Below are 14,429 nucleotides of genomic sequence, written 5' to 3' on the forward strand. Positions count from 1 at the left end.
CCCATAACGTGGGGGATTTCAAGACTCGGGGGCACATTTTTAAGGTGAGAGGAGAGAGATTTAAAAAAAGACATGAGGGACAGCTTTTTTTACACAGAGGGTGATTCATGTGTGGAATGATCTTCCTGAGGAAGTGGTGGATGTGGGTGCAGTTACAATGTTTGAAAGATATTTGGGTAAGTACACGACTAGGAAAGGTTTGGAGGGATATGGGCCAAGTGCAAGCAGGTGGGACTAGATTTGTTTGGAATGATGATAGGCATGGACTGGATGGACTGAAGGGGCTGTATGATTCTGCTTGCGAACCTGTGGAATTCACTGGCCTGGTGGATGCTGTGGCTTTGAGTAAATGGAAAGGGGAGGTAGACAGATTTCAATGAGTGATGGATTAAGGGGTTATGGAGGGCAGGCAAGAAAGTGGAGTTATAGCCAAGATGAGATTGGCCATGATAGTGTTCAATAGCGGAGCAGGCTTGTGAGGCTGTTTGGCCTACTCCTGTTCCTTTCCAAGGAAAACAGCCCCAATGACTCCAATCTTTCCTCATCCCTGGAACTTTTCTTCTGCACTCTTTCTGATGCATTCCAAGCAATATACGTACTTACATACACCCAAACCATAGGCAGGAGTTATCACTTTCTCCACACTAACTAATGCTCCTTGCAGCCAGTTTAATGAATTTCTGCAGTCACGAGATCATTTTTTTGATTCCCCCCCCCCCCTCTTCATCTACCCAAGACACCTCAAACAAACGGCAAACTAAACCCATTTCGACTTTTGGTTCAGAGCAAATGTGGGATTTCCCTCGCACCAGAGTCTAGCAATCCTTCAACCTCTGGGCGGAGACCACACTGACCCGCTGACTTTCTGGATTATTCTGCACCTCTGTGTTACTGGACCCTTGTCGCTAGGCAACGGCTCAGTTTTCCTATGATTTTTAATGCACTTTTTAATTCCAGCTTGACTTCAAAGTTGGAGAACCTCAGCTAAAATCAATGTAAAAACAAACCGAACAATCCCTCAGACTCAATAAAACTCTAAGTATGACTTACCATGTCTTACAATACAAAATATAAACTTAAAAGTTATACATAACCAGTGAAACACACTACAGTCTGATCTGACAAGGGTCTGCTCTGTTTTTAAAGCAGTTACTCTTTCCTTTCAGGGTATATGTTACTTCTTGTTTAGAGTCATAGAGATGTACAGCACAGAAACAGACCCTTCGGTCCAACTCGTCCATGCCGACCAGATATCCCAACCCAATCTAGTCCCATTTGCTAGCACTTGGCCCATATCTCTTTAACCCCTTATTGTTCAAATACCCATCCAGATGCCTTTTAAATGTTGGAATCGTACTCGCCTAATCGTACTGGGGGGGGCAAGTCCGAGCTGTGTGCAGTTTTTTGTTTTGGAGGGTTTAACACTGTGAGGCAGAGCAAGTTCTCTTACCCTACCTTAGCAAACTGGCAGTGTTAATGAGCGACCACACCTCCCCTCCCCCCACCCACGACCTTTTCCATGCTGAATTCCCATTCCTCCCACCCAACCTTACAGTGATCCATTCTCAGAACAGTCCGTCACTCACCGGTTATTTCCAAATGGACCAGCATCTCTTGCACCAGCACCATCTTTAAAAGCCCCATTGTGCACCTGGGCAAGTGCTGCCAGTCCGGAGCTGCCCGGGGACTGGGCAGACAGGGAGACATTGGCACCCCCTGCTTTGTGGACAGCGACCCTGGGGGCCGTGCTGGATGGGGTGATACAGACTCGGGACGTCCTCTTTCCCTGGTCCAACAGAGAAGGCCATGGCACCAGGCCATGCCAACCTGGTCGGAGGTTACCACCCGGCTCAGTGCAGTCTCAGCGTCCGGAGGAATGCGCAGCGCTGTAGGAAGAAGGTCAGTGACCTTCCCCACTCCACCAGTGTAAGTGCCGCCATCTTCTCTCCGATACCTCACACTCTCACTGTCTCTCTCTGCTCCTGTACCCACCTCCCACCCAGAGTCACGCTCTCCCACTCTCACTATTGCTGCAATATCTTGCCTGAATCACTCGAAAGGATGGAATCATTTTGTTTAAAAACATTTTGAACTACTTCATCAACCCATCCTACCACCTTTCTTACAATGGCCTTTTTGAAAATTAATTAATTGGACTTCCTACGTCTGGTTATGATCGGCACAATAGGAAGAGCTCCCATGCACAGTGTGATGACTAACCTCTCCACAGTCTGCAGTCAAAAAAAATCCACTTAACTCCAAGTAGCAGTCAAAATCTGGAAAAGTCTTGAATGCTTGCACCTCAGCACTGAGGACCGATAATCTGTGGAACAGTCAACAATCCTTTTGATTGAAAGCAAGGAAATTTCAGCTTTACAAAATTTGACCTTCTGATATTTGTCCTGTTCTTCAAAGAAAAAAAAAATCTTCTGGCCCACAGTTTTTGTTTAATAAGATCAAGTGAATCGCCTCGAAGCACCAAAAAGTCCCTCAGCATTTTCATTTCAATTTGGCGAATTACCTTTAATGTAATTGTAATGTTTTAATCTTGATAGCTGTGCAAGTTCACAGCGAGTTATTTCTCATACTGCTCGTTTTAGTAGGGCCCACCCATCTGGAGGGTTTTCTGCGGGTTATCGAAGATCTCATCATTTTGGCATTTGACTTGACATTTTGCGGAGACTCACTGACAAGTCTCTCGCCACAAGCCATTGTCAGAAAGAATCATAGTCCCGCCAGTACATATGCTTTGCTGTTTTCTTTTTTAAAATGACGTGCAGCCCTGATGAAGGAGCAGCGCTCTGAAAGCTAGTGCTTCCAAATAAACCTGTTGAACAGTAATTCGGTGTGTGATTTTTTAACTTCTTTTTTAAAGTTGATTTCCTTGCCAACCTCTGGAGCTCCCACCCCACCAGAGGTGACATCGTGCTTTGCAAAATTTCACTTCTTTCACAGAGAGTGTTGGGCACACCCGCTGAGGCTCACTGATGATGTTACCAAGTATGGTGACAAAACGTCTGAAAACCAGCCTTCCAGCTCAGCGAGCTAACTTACATCCACACAGCCACTGTTTGCAAACAAATCAGGAGCCGTTAGATCCAAAGGAAACGTTTTTACACAGTTGAGTGGAATGGTGACCAATGGGGAAAAAGTAAACTTTTCACCTCTCAATTATTGTGTAAAGTCAGGTTTCTACTCAACATTTACCCCGACTAATGCACCTAACCTACACATTCCTAAACACGATAGGGCAATTCAGCATGGCCAATCCACCCTTTGGACTGTGGGAGGAAACCGGAGCACCCAGAGAAAACCCACGCAGACACGGGGAAAATGTGCAAATTCCACACACACACACACACAGTCGCCCGAGGCTGGAATCGAACCCAGATTCCTGGCACTGTGAGGCAGTAGTGCTAACCACTGACCCACCATGCCACCAATAAATCTAGGGCTGCCAATTTAGGGAATGTTTGTTATACTGCCTCCATTGTAAATATATCCTTACTTTTCCTGGATTGTGTTGTAGAACAGAGGGTCAGGTACACGATTCTTTAAAGTTTTCATCACTTTTAGACAGGATAGTTCAGAAGGTGTTTAGCACACTTGCCTTCGTTGCTCAGACCTTTGAGTATAGGAGTTGGAACATCATGTCGATGATGGTGAGGCCTCTTCTGGAAATATTGTGTCCAGTTCTGGCTGCCCTATTATAGAAAGAATATTATTAACTTGGATAGGGTTCAGAGGAGATTTACTAGAATGTTGCCAGGAATGGACAGTTTGATTTATAAGGAGAGGCTGGTACTTTATTCACTGGAGCGTAGGAGGTTAAGAGGTGACCTTATAGACATTTATACATTAATGAGAGTTATAATTAAGATGAATGGCAGATATCCTTTCCCTTGGGTGGATTCAAGGGGTGAGACTAGTTAAGTTTAGGATTATGGTCAGCATGGACTGCTTGGGCCGAAAGGTCTGTTTCTGTGCTGTCTGACTTTGTGACTCCAAATATGGGGACCAAACGTACGAAATCTCACCAAAGCCCCTCCAATGGTAAGAAGACTATCTTATTCCTGTACTCCAGTCTCCTTGCAATTAAGCTAACGCACCGTTTGCCTTCCTTAATGCTTGCTGCACTTGCACGCTAATTTTCTCTATGAAAGCAAAATACTCAGATGATGAAACGAGCAGCGAGAATGCTGGAGAAACTCAGCAAATCTGGTAGCAGCTTGGAAAGAGAAACAGAGCTAACGTTCCGACAGATTAGAGAAACAGAGTTAACATTGGCTCTTCATAAGGACGGAGTGATACTGGACTGGAAATGTGAACTCTGTTTCTTTCCTGAGTGATGCTGCCAGACCTGCTGAGTTTCTCCAGTATTCTCTTGTTGCTAATTTGGTGGGTCCTTCCAGGAGTGGGAGACTTGGGCTAGCATCAGGCAAGAGGGGCGGATAGGCCATTAATGAAGCGAGTTTGGGACAATACCATGAGATTAGGACCTGAGGACACAGCCTTAGAGTCGAGAGTGTGATGCTGGAAAAGCACAGCAGGTCAGGCAGCATCCGAGGAGCAGGAGAATCGACATTTTGGGCATAAGCCCTTCATCGGGAATGAAGGGCTTATACCCGAAACATCGACCCTCCTGCTCCTTGGATACTGCCTGACCTGCTGTGCTTTTCCAGCATCACACTCTCGACTCTTGACTCTAATCTCCAGCATCTGCAGGCCGCACTTTCTCCTGGCACAGCCTGAGAGTAAAGGGAAGATCTTTTAGAATGGACATAAGGAGAATCTTTTTCCGCCAGAGAGGGGTGAATCTATGGAATTTATTGCCATAGAAGGTTGTGGAGGCCAGGTCATTGAGCGCATTTAAGAGGGAGATAGATAGGTTTTTGGGTATCAAGGAGATCGAAGGTTACGGGGAGAAAGGGGGAGAATTGGGTTGAGAAACGTATCAGTTCAATGGGCTGAATGGCCTAATCTCTGCTCCGATGTCCTGTGGTCTTAAAACACTCTTGTCCTGACTGAGGGAACCCCTCTATGATATTTGTTGAAAATGGCAGCTAAAAAAAAGATTTTCTATTCTTGCAACTAAAATGAATAACTCCCACTTCCCTACACTCAACTACATCTGCCACCAGATTGTCCAAATATTTTGCTGCCTCTTTGTATCTTCCTCGCAGCTTAAAAGCCTATTTTATTTTGCATCATTAGCAAACTTGAATTGTTCACTTTGTTTAAGTCATTAACATAAATTGCAAATAGCTGAGGCCCCTGCACTATGCAGTCAACGTACTTGAAAGTGCTTTCACTTTTTGCTGTCAAAGGACCAATCCTTAACATATTTCTCAAATCCCTGAACCCTTCCTTAATAACCTTTTTGTGTGACTTCCTACTGAATGCCTAATCCAAGTGTCTGACATCTACTAGCTCCCTTTTGTCGACCCTCCTGGTTACATCCTCCAAAACCTCGAAGAACTTTTCAAACTCTCCTACCACACAAAAACAAATTTCGAAAGTCGGAATCCCATCGCTCGCTGTCTCAAAGTGGCTGAGCGGTTTCTTGCGTGAACACGACGACTGCAGTTTGTACCTCATTGACTGCGAACGTCTGTGAGATTGTGACAGGCGACATAAAAATGCACCTTTCTCTCTTAAAGGGCACGGACCAAAATCACACGCCTCAGTTTATTTGACCGCGCCGACAGGCTGGATTAGTGCAAAGACCTGGAACGGTTGGGAAGATAAATTCACGCACCATGTGCAGGAGTCACAGACAGATGCTGCAGCACTCTTGCTGAAAGCAAGATAAGAAGAGACCATCAGCTTACTGCTTGAAATTTGCTGCTCTCACCAATGCTAAGGAGTTCAAGTGTTTATACTTTAAGTCCCCACTCTCAGACAAAACCGACTGTACTCATTATTTTTCTTTACCTTTTCTGTTCGAAAAATGTGCCTTTTGATTGATGAATTCGATATTAAACTGTACAGCAAATTACGCGGCAGACATAACCACAACCTGTCGGAAGTGTGTGGACACCACATGCATACTGAATGCAGTGCTAAGATCTGTAAATCCATCATAAAATCAGAACTGCCACCAGGCTTCTTTGCTTTGATATCTCCAGTGAGGCTTTTTTTCCCCCCCCCTCGGTGGTGATTTAGCATTCATTCTGTCGTCTTGAGATTATAAGGAGCCTCGCTGTCAGGATGTATTTCTTCTTTAAAATAAGGAAAAATTAGAACTCTACTTTGCATTTACATTGAATTTGCTTTCTTTCCACCTGAACCTTCCCCTTGATTTGATACTGTTAATATTTTGTTCGGAACAGGGAGCAATTGCCACTTGACTTGAGGGGAGACCGTGTCTGGTTCATAGAAACAATTGAGCTTCAGAGTTTGAGGCAGGTGGAACTGCTGAGGTCACGGAAGATTTGCAAACGCATTTGACAAACGAAATGTGCCTGCACTGAACTGAGCTCTCCCGCGTTCTCTCTCTGACTCGATTCGTTCTCCTGGCCTGAGCCGCAGACGCCCTAATAATGGCCCTCTTTGGTTCCTGTCAGGTTTTTGTTTAAAACCCGCACCCGAACAGGGGGAGCGGAGCATTGCGTCGAATATCTTTTCTTCACAGATGCCGACCTTCGGAAGGCTGGACTTGGCTGAGTGGTTCTAGGCCCCACTGGAGGTGAGCGGGGCCTATCCGTGACTGGGAGAATCTCCCACCGAGGGTGGAGGTGACGATGACTTTACTCTCCAGGGCCAGTTGGATCTGTTCTCCTCCTATTTCCTTTCTCGTGCTGGCTCTTTGCTCAGTCTCAAAGGAGCCTGCGGTGCTCCCAATCGAGAATGTTTAGGAACCACAGTCCCCGGCCTGTGCTATCCACCGGATGATGGTCATTGAGGGGAGGCCTTGGAACATTTGCATGGGGCCTGTCTGTTAGCTGTCTGTAATCTTGGGCCGTAACACTTGTCCATAGACCAGTACAGCCTTCGGCCCACACTGTTATATTCCTTACAGTGTGGAAACAGGCCCTTCGGCCCAGCAAGTCCACACTGACCCGCCAAAGCACAACCCACCCAGACCCATTCTCCAACATTTACCCCTGCATCTAAAACTATGGGCAATTTAGCATGACCAATTCACCTAACCTGCACATCTTTAGACTGTGGGAGGAAACTGGAGTATCCAGAGGAAACTGGAGTATCCAGAGGAAACCCACGCAGACACAGGGACAATGTGCAAACTCCACACAGAGTTACCTGAGGTGAGGATTGAACCCAAGTCTCTGGCACTGTGAGGCAGCAGTGCTAACCACTCTGCCACCGTGCCACCCATGTTGTGCTGAACATGACACCAAATTCAACCGATGAAGGGCTCCTGCCCTAAACATCGATGTTTCCTGCTCCTCAGATGCTGCCCGACCTGCTGTGCTTTTCCAGCACCACTCTGATCTTGACCATAGAGTCATAGAGATGTACAGCATAGAAACAGACCCTTCGGTCCAACCCGTCCATGCCGACCAGACATTCCAATCCAATCTAGTCCCACCTGCCAGCACCTGGCCCATATCCCTCCAAACCCTTCCTATTCAGATACCCATCCAAATGCCTCTTAAATATCGCAATTGTACCAGCCTCCACCACGTCCTCTGGCAGCTCGTTCCATACACGTACCACCCTCTGCGTGAAAAGGTTGCCCCTTAGGTTTCTTTTATATCTTTCCCCTCTCACCCTAAACCTATGCCCTCTAGTTCTGGACTCCCCCACCCCAGGGAAAAGACTTTGCCTATTTATCCTAATCATACCCCTCATAATTTTGTAAACCTCTATAAGGTCACCCCTCAGCCTCCGACGCTCCAGGGAAAACAGCCCCAGCCTGTTCAGCCTCTCCCTGTAGCTCAGATCCTCCAACCCTGGCAACATCCTTGTAAATCTTTTCTGAATCCTTTCAAGTTTCACAACATCTTTCCGATAGGAAGGAGACCAGAATTACACGCAATATTCCAACAGTGGCCTAACCAATGCCCTGTACAGCCGCAACATGACCTCCTAACTCCTGTACTCAATACTCTGACCAATAAGGGAAAGCATACCAAACGCCTTCTTCACTATCCTATCTACCTGCGACTCCACTTTCAAGGAGCTATGAACCTACACCCCAAGGTCTCTTTGTTCAGCAACACTCCCCAGAACCTTGCCATTAAGTGTATGAATCCTACTAAGATTTGCTTTCCCAAAATGCAGCACCTCACATTTATCTGAATTAAACTCCATCTGCCACTTCTCAGCCCATTGGCCAATCTGGTCCAGATCCTGTTGTAATCTGAGGTAACCCTCTTCGCTGTCCATTGCATTTCCAATTTTGGTGTCATCTGCAAACTTACTAACTATTACCTCCTATGCTCGCATCCAAATCATTTATGTAAATGACAAAAAGTAGAGGACCCAGCACCGATCCTTGTAGCACTCCACTGGTCACAGGCGTCCAGTCTGAAAAACAACTCTCCACCACCACCACCCTCTGTCTTCTACCTTTGAGCCAGTTCTGTATCCAAATGGCTAGTTCTCCCTGTATTCCATGAGATCTAACCTTGCTAATCAGTCTCCCATGGGGAACCTTGTCGAATGCCTTACTGAAGTCCATATAGGTCACATCTCCTGCTCTGCCCTCATCAATCTTCTTTGTTACTTCTTCAAAAAACTCAATCAAGTTTGTGAGACATGATTTCCCATGCACAAAGCCATGTTGACTATCCCGAATCAGGCCTTGCCTTTCCAAATACATGAACATCCTGTCCCTCAGGATTCCCTCCAACAACTTGCCCACCACCGAGGTCAGGCTCACCGGTCTTTAGTTCCCTGGTTTGTCCTTACCACCCTTCTTAAACAGTGGCACCACGTTTGCCAACCTCCAGTCTTCCGGCACCTCACCTGTGACTATCGATGATACAAATCTCTCAGCAAGAGGCCCAGCAATCACTTCTCTAGCTTTCCACAGAGTTCTTGGGTACACCTGATCAGGTCCTGGGGATTTATCCACTTTTAGCTGTTTCAAGACATCCAGCACTTCCTCCTCTGTAATCTGGACATTTTGCAAGATGTCACCATCTATTTCCCTATAGTCTATATCTTCCATATCCTTTTACACAGTAAATACCGATGCAAAATATTCATTTAGTATCTCCCCCATTTTCTGTGGCTCCACACAAAGGCCGCCTTGCTGATCTTTGAGGGGCCCTATTCTCTCCCTAATTACCCTTTTGTCCTTAATATATTTGTAAAAACCCTTTGGATTCTCCTTAATTCTATTTGCCAAAGCTATCTCATGTCCCTGTTTTGCCCTCCTGATTTCCCTCTTAAGTATACTCCTACTTTCTTTATACTCTTCTAAGGATTCACTCGATCTATCCTGTCTATACCTGACATATGCTTCCTTCTTTTTCTTAACCAAACCCTCAATTTCTTTAGTCATCCAGCATTCCCTATATCTACCAACCTTCCCTTTCACCCTGACAGGAGTATACTTTCTCTGGATTCTTATTATCTCATTTCTGAAGGCTTCCCATTTTCCAGCCGTCTCTTTACTTGCGAACATCTGCCCCCCAATCAGCTTTCAAAAGTTCTTGCTTAATACCATCAAAATTGGCCTTTCTCCAATTTAGAACTTCAACTTTTAGATCTGGTCTATCCTTTTCCATCACTGTTTTAAAACTAATAGAATTATGGTCGCTGGCCCCAAAATGCTCCCCCACTGACACCTCAGTCACCTGCCCTGCCTTATTTCCCAAGAGTAGGTCAAGTTTTGCACCTTCTCTAGTAGGTACATCCACATACTGAATCAGAAAATTGTCTTGTACACACTTAAGAAATTCCTCTCCATCAAAACCTTTAACACTATGGCAGTCCCAGCCGATGTTTGGAAAGTTAAAATCCCCTACCATAACTACCCTATTATTCTTACAGATAGCTGAGATCTCCTTACAAGCTTGTTTCTCAATTTCCCTCTGACTATTGGGGGGTCTATAATACAATCCCAATAAGGTGTTCATCCCTTTCTTATTTCTCAGTTCCACCCTAATAAGTTCCCTGGATGTATTTCCGGGAATATCATCCCTCAGCACAGCTGTAATGCTCTCCCTTATCAAAAATGCCCCTCCTCTCTTGCCTCCCTTTCTATCCTTCCTGTAGCATTTGTATCCTGGAACATTAAACTGCCAGTCCTGTCCATCCCTGAGCCATGTTTCCGTAAATGCTATGGTATCCCAGTCCCATGTTCCTAACCATGCCCTGAGTTCATCTGCCTTCCCTGTTAGGCCCCTTGCATTGAAATAAATGCAGTTTAATTTATTAGTCCTACCTTGTCCCTGCCTGCCCTGACTATTTGACTCACTTCTGTTCTCAGCTGTACCCGTCTCAGATCGATCTCTTTCCTCACTATCTCCCTGGGTCCCACCCCTCCACCTTACTAGTTTAAATCCTCCCACGCAGTTCTAGCAAATCTCCCTGCCAGTATATTAGTCCCCTTCCAATTTAGGTGCAATCTGTCCTTCTTGTACAGGTCACTTCTACCCCAAAAGAGATTCCAATGATCCAAAAATGTGAATCCTTCTCCCATACACCAGCTCCTCAGCCATGCATTCATCTGCTCTGTCCTCCTATTCCTGCCCTCACTAGCTCGTAGCACTGGGAGTAATCCAGATATTACTACTCTTAAGGACCTCCTTTGTAAATTTCTGCCTAACTCTCTGTAATCTCCCTTCAGAGTCTCAACCTTTTCCCTTCCAATGTCGTTGGTTCCAATGTGAACAATGACCTCCTGCTGGCCCCTCTCCCCCGTGAGAACATTCTGCACCCGCTCTGAGACATCCTTGATCCTGGCACCAGGGAAACAACACACCATTCTGCTTTTTCTCTGCTGGCCACAGAAACGTCTGTCTGTACCTCTGACTACAGAATCCCCTAACACAATTGATCTCTTGGAAGCAGACGTACTCCTCGTTGCATTAGAGCCAGTCTCAATACCAGAAACTTGACTGTTCGTGCTACGTTCCCCTGAGAATCCATCACCCCCTACATTTTCCAAAACAGCATACCTGTTTGAAATGTGTATATCCACAAAAGACTCCTGCCCTAGGTGCCGACCTCTCTCACCCTTCCTGGAGTTAACCCATCTATGTGACTGTATCTGAGACTTTTCCCCCCTTCCTATAACTGCCATCCATCACATACTGCTGCTGTTGCAAATTCCTCATCGCTTCTATCTGTCTCTCCAACCGATCCACTCGATCTGATAAGATTCGCAGCCAACAGCATTAATGGCAGAGATAATCCGCAGTAACCCTTAAACTCTCTTTAAACTCCCACATCTGACAAGAAGTATGTATCACTGCAAAGGCCATTTTGCTCCTTCACAATCTACAGACCCAGAAAATAACACCGTTTTATTCCTCTACAAACATTGCTATGGCTTATAATTTAAGTTTAATCAAGAGACTTATCTCCAAAAACATATAATCAAGAAAGAATCCATATCTCTCTCTCTCTCTCTCTCTACCTTTCTCTCTACCTCCCTCTCTCACTCTATAATTAGACATTTAAACTCTGGGGGAAAAAGATTCTGACCGTCAGCCCTATCAATGTATCTCATAATTTTATCGTCTCCCCTCCAGAGGAAATGACCTGAGCTTTTCTTGCCTCCCCTTATAGCTCTTACCCTCTAATCCAGGCGGCATCCTGGTAAACCTCTTCTGCACCCTCTCCAAAGCCTTCACATCCTTCCTGTCATGGCGACCAGAATTAAACTCAAGTGCAGCCTAACCAAAATCTTATAAAGCTGCAACATGATATCCTGACTCTTGTACTCAATATTCCAACTGATAAAGGCAAGCATGCCATACGCCTTCTTTACCACCCTATCGACTTACATCTGTGGACAGTGTGATCTGTCCAACCCAGTAGGCTTTGCAGGAGGACGGCCTTGATGCGGGTGACCTTTGTTTCTAGGACTTGAATATTTATGATGTGGTCTTGCCTGTGGGTCTCAAGGATGTTGCAGAGGCAGTGCTGATAAAAGATGTATATGATGGTGGTACAATATCCATGGCTCGATTGCTGTATAGAAAGGCAGCAAGCACTACGGTTTTGTACACTTTGATTTTGGTCTGTCTCTCTGACACTGAGATGGCTGCACAGTTGTTTGAGAGTCTACTGGATGTACTGTTCACTTTTGAAAGCCTATTGTCCACATGCAGTCATACAGCACCGAAACAGACCTTTCGGTTCGACCAGTCCATGCCGAACATAATCCCAAACTGAACTCGTCCCACCTGCCTGCACCTGGCCCATATCCCTCCAAACCTTTCCTATTCATGTATTTATCCAAATGTCTTTTAAACATTGTAACTGTACCCGCATCCACATGCGAACCACCCTCTGTAAAAAAAAAAAATCGCCCCTTGTCTTTTTTAAATCTTTCTCCTCTCGCCTTAAAAATATGCCCCCAGTCTTGAAGTCCCCCATCCTAGGGAAAAGACACCTACCATTAACCCTAGCTATACCCCTCATGATTTTATAAACTTCCATAAGGTCACCTCTCAGCCTCCTATGCTCCAGTGAAAAAAGTCCCAGCCTCTCTTTATAACTCAAACCTTCCATACCAAGCAACGTCCTGGTAAATCTCTTCTGAATCCTCTCCAACTTAATAAGATCTTTCTTATAACAGGGCGACCAGAACTGGACACAGTATTCCAGAAGAGGCCTCACCAACATCCTGTACAACCTCAAATGACGTCCCAACTCCAATACTCAAACAACTGAGCTCCCTTGTTTATGGTGATGTCAAATTCACCTCAAACAGGTGAATTACTTGAGGGCTTTCAGCTCGGTTTCCTCAGTGACAATATTTGGAGGTAGGTATTCTTCTTGTGGTACTGACTGATGCAGGACTTCAGTTTTTTTTTCATTTAGTTTTTGTTATGGTCAGGTATGGAGGAATGAAGCTACTCACTGATGCTTTAACCTCTCGTTTGGCTACGACAAAGATTTGAAATGGTTTTAGCACAAGGCTATGTCAGGCTTCAAATAAAACATAGCTGAAACCACCCCACTCTGGCCTATCACCGTCACCTTGACCTCCCTCCACCTATCGCATTCCCAAGTCCCTCCTCCCTACCTTTTATCTTAGCCTGCTGGACACACTTTCCTCATTCCTGAAGAAGGGCTGATGCCCGAAACGTCGATTCTCCTGCTCCTTGGATGCTGCCTGACTTGTTGCGCTTTTCCAACAACACATTTTCAGCTCTGATCTCCAGCATCTGCAGTCCTCACTTTCTCCTTCAAATAAAACATAGTTCATTAGTCCAAAAAAAAAGGAATGAGCCATTTATGAGGTTTTCCCGAGTGAAAGAAAGACCAAATTTATGATTTACCACCTCTGAGAAAAATAACAATGTGTAGCATCAGGCATGCACAAACACAGGTATAAAGTTTCTACAAAGGAGTCAATGACTTGGCTCTAGGACAAATAGCACACCTCAAGCCATTTGCCCCAACTAGTTTGTGCTAGTGTTTATGCTCTACGTGTGTTTCTGCCTGTTCTATAACTTGTATCATGTTCCTTTGTGAATTTGTTTTTATTCATTCGGGGGACATAGGTGTCGCTGGCTGGGCCCAGCATTTATTGCCCTGTTCCTAGTTGCCCCCCTTGAGAAGATAAGGTTTGAGCTGTCTTCTTGAACTGCTGCAGTCCACCTGACCCACAATGCCCTGAGGAGGGAATTCCAGGATTCTGATCCAGCAACACAATGATAGATTTCCAAGTCAGGATGGTGAGTGGCTTGGAGGGGAACTTGCAGGGGGTGGTGTTCCCAAGTATCTGCTGCCCCTGTACTTCGTGATGGAAGTGGTTGTGGGTTTGGAAGGTGCTGCCTGAGGATCTTTGGTGGATTTCTACAGTGCATCTTGTAGATAGTACACACTGCTGCTACTGAGCATCGGTGGTGGAGGGAGTGGATGTTTGTGGATGTGGTGTCATTCAAGTGGACTGCTTTGTCCTGGACGGTGTCGAGCTTCTTGAGTGTTGTTGGAGCTGCCCCCATCCAGGCAAGTGGGGAGTATTCCATCACACTCCTGAGTTGTGCCTTGTAGATGGTGAACAGGCTTTGGGGAGATAGGGGAGGGGAGTTACTGCAGTATTCCTAGCCTGCTCTTGTAGCCACTGTGTTTGTGGTGAGTTCAGTTGAGGTACTGATCAATGGTAACCCCCAGGATGTTGATAGTGGGGGATTCAGTGGTGGTAACACCATTGAATGACAAGGGGTGGTGGTTAGAGTGTCTCTTATTGGTGATGGTCACAGCCTGGCATTTGTGTGGCGCGAATGTTACTTGCCACTTGTCAGCCCAAGCCTGGATATTGTCCAGATCTTGTT

The 14,429-nt window shown here is 45.6% G+C and overlaps 1 protein-coding gene and 1 long non-coding RNA gene across 3 annotated transcripts in view; both read left to right on the plus strand.

Moving 5' to 3' along the window:
* Positions 1-14,429, plus strand: part of asic1b (acid-sensing (proton-gated) ion channel 1b) — an 814,340-nt gene that overhangs the window by 213,271 nt on the left and 586,640 nt on the right. The gene's annotated exons all lie outside the window — the stretch shown is intronic.
* Positions 6,458-14,429, plus strand: part of LOC140471130 (uncharacterized) — a 118,129-nt gene continuing 110,157 nt past the window's right edge. For both annotated transcript variants that reach the window (XR_011956868.1, XR_011956869.1), the window contains exons 1-2: positions 6,458-6,688; positions 12,725-12,911. This is a non-coding gene — a long non-coding RNA (uncharacterized lncRNA). The remainder of the gene's footprint in view (positions 6,689-12,724; positions 12,912-14,429) is intronic.

This window comes from Chiloscyllium punctatum, chromosome X, assembly GCF_047496795.1.
Source record: "Chiloscyllium punctatum isolate Juve2018m chromosome X, sChiPun1.3, whole genome shotgun sequence".
In the NCBI taxonomy this organism is placed as follows: Eukaryota; Metazoa; Chordata; class Chondrichthyes; order Orectolobiformes; family Hemiscylliidae; genus Chiloscyllium; species Chiloscyllium punctatum.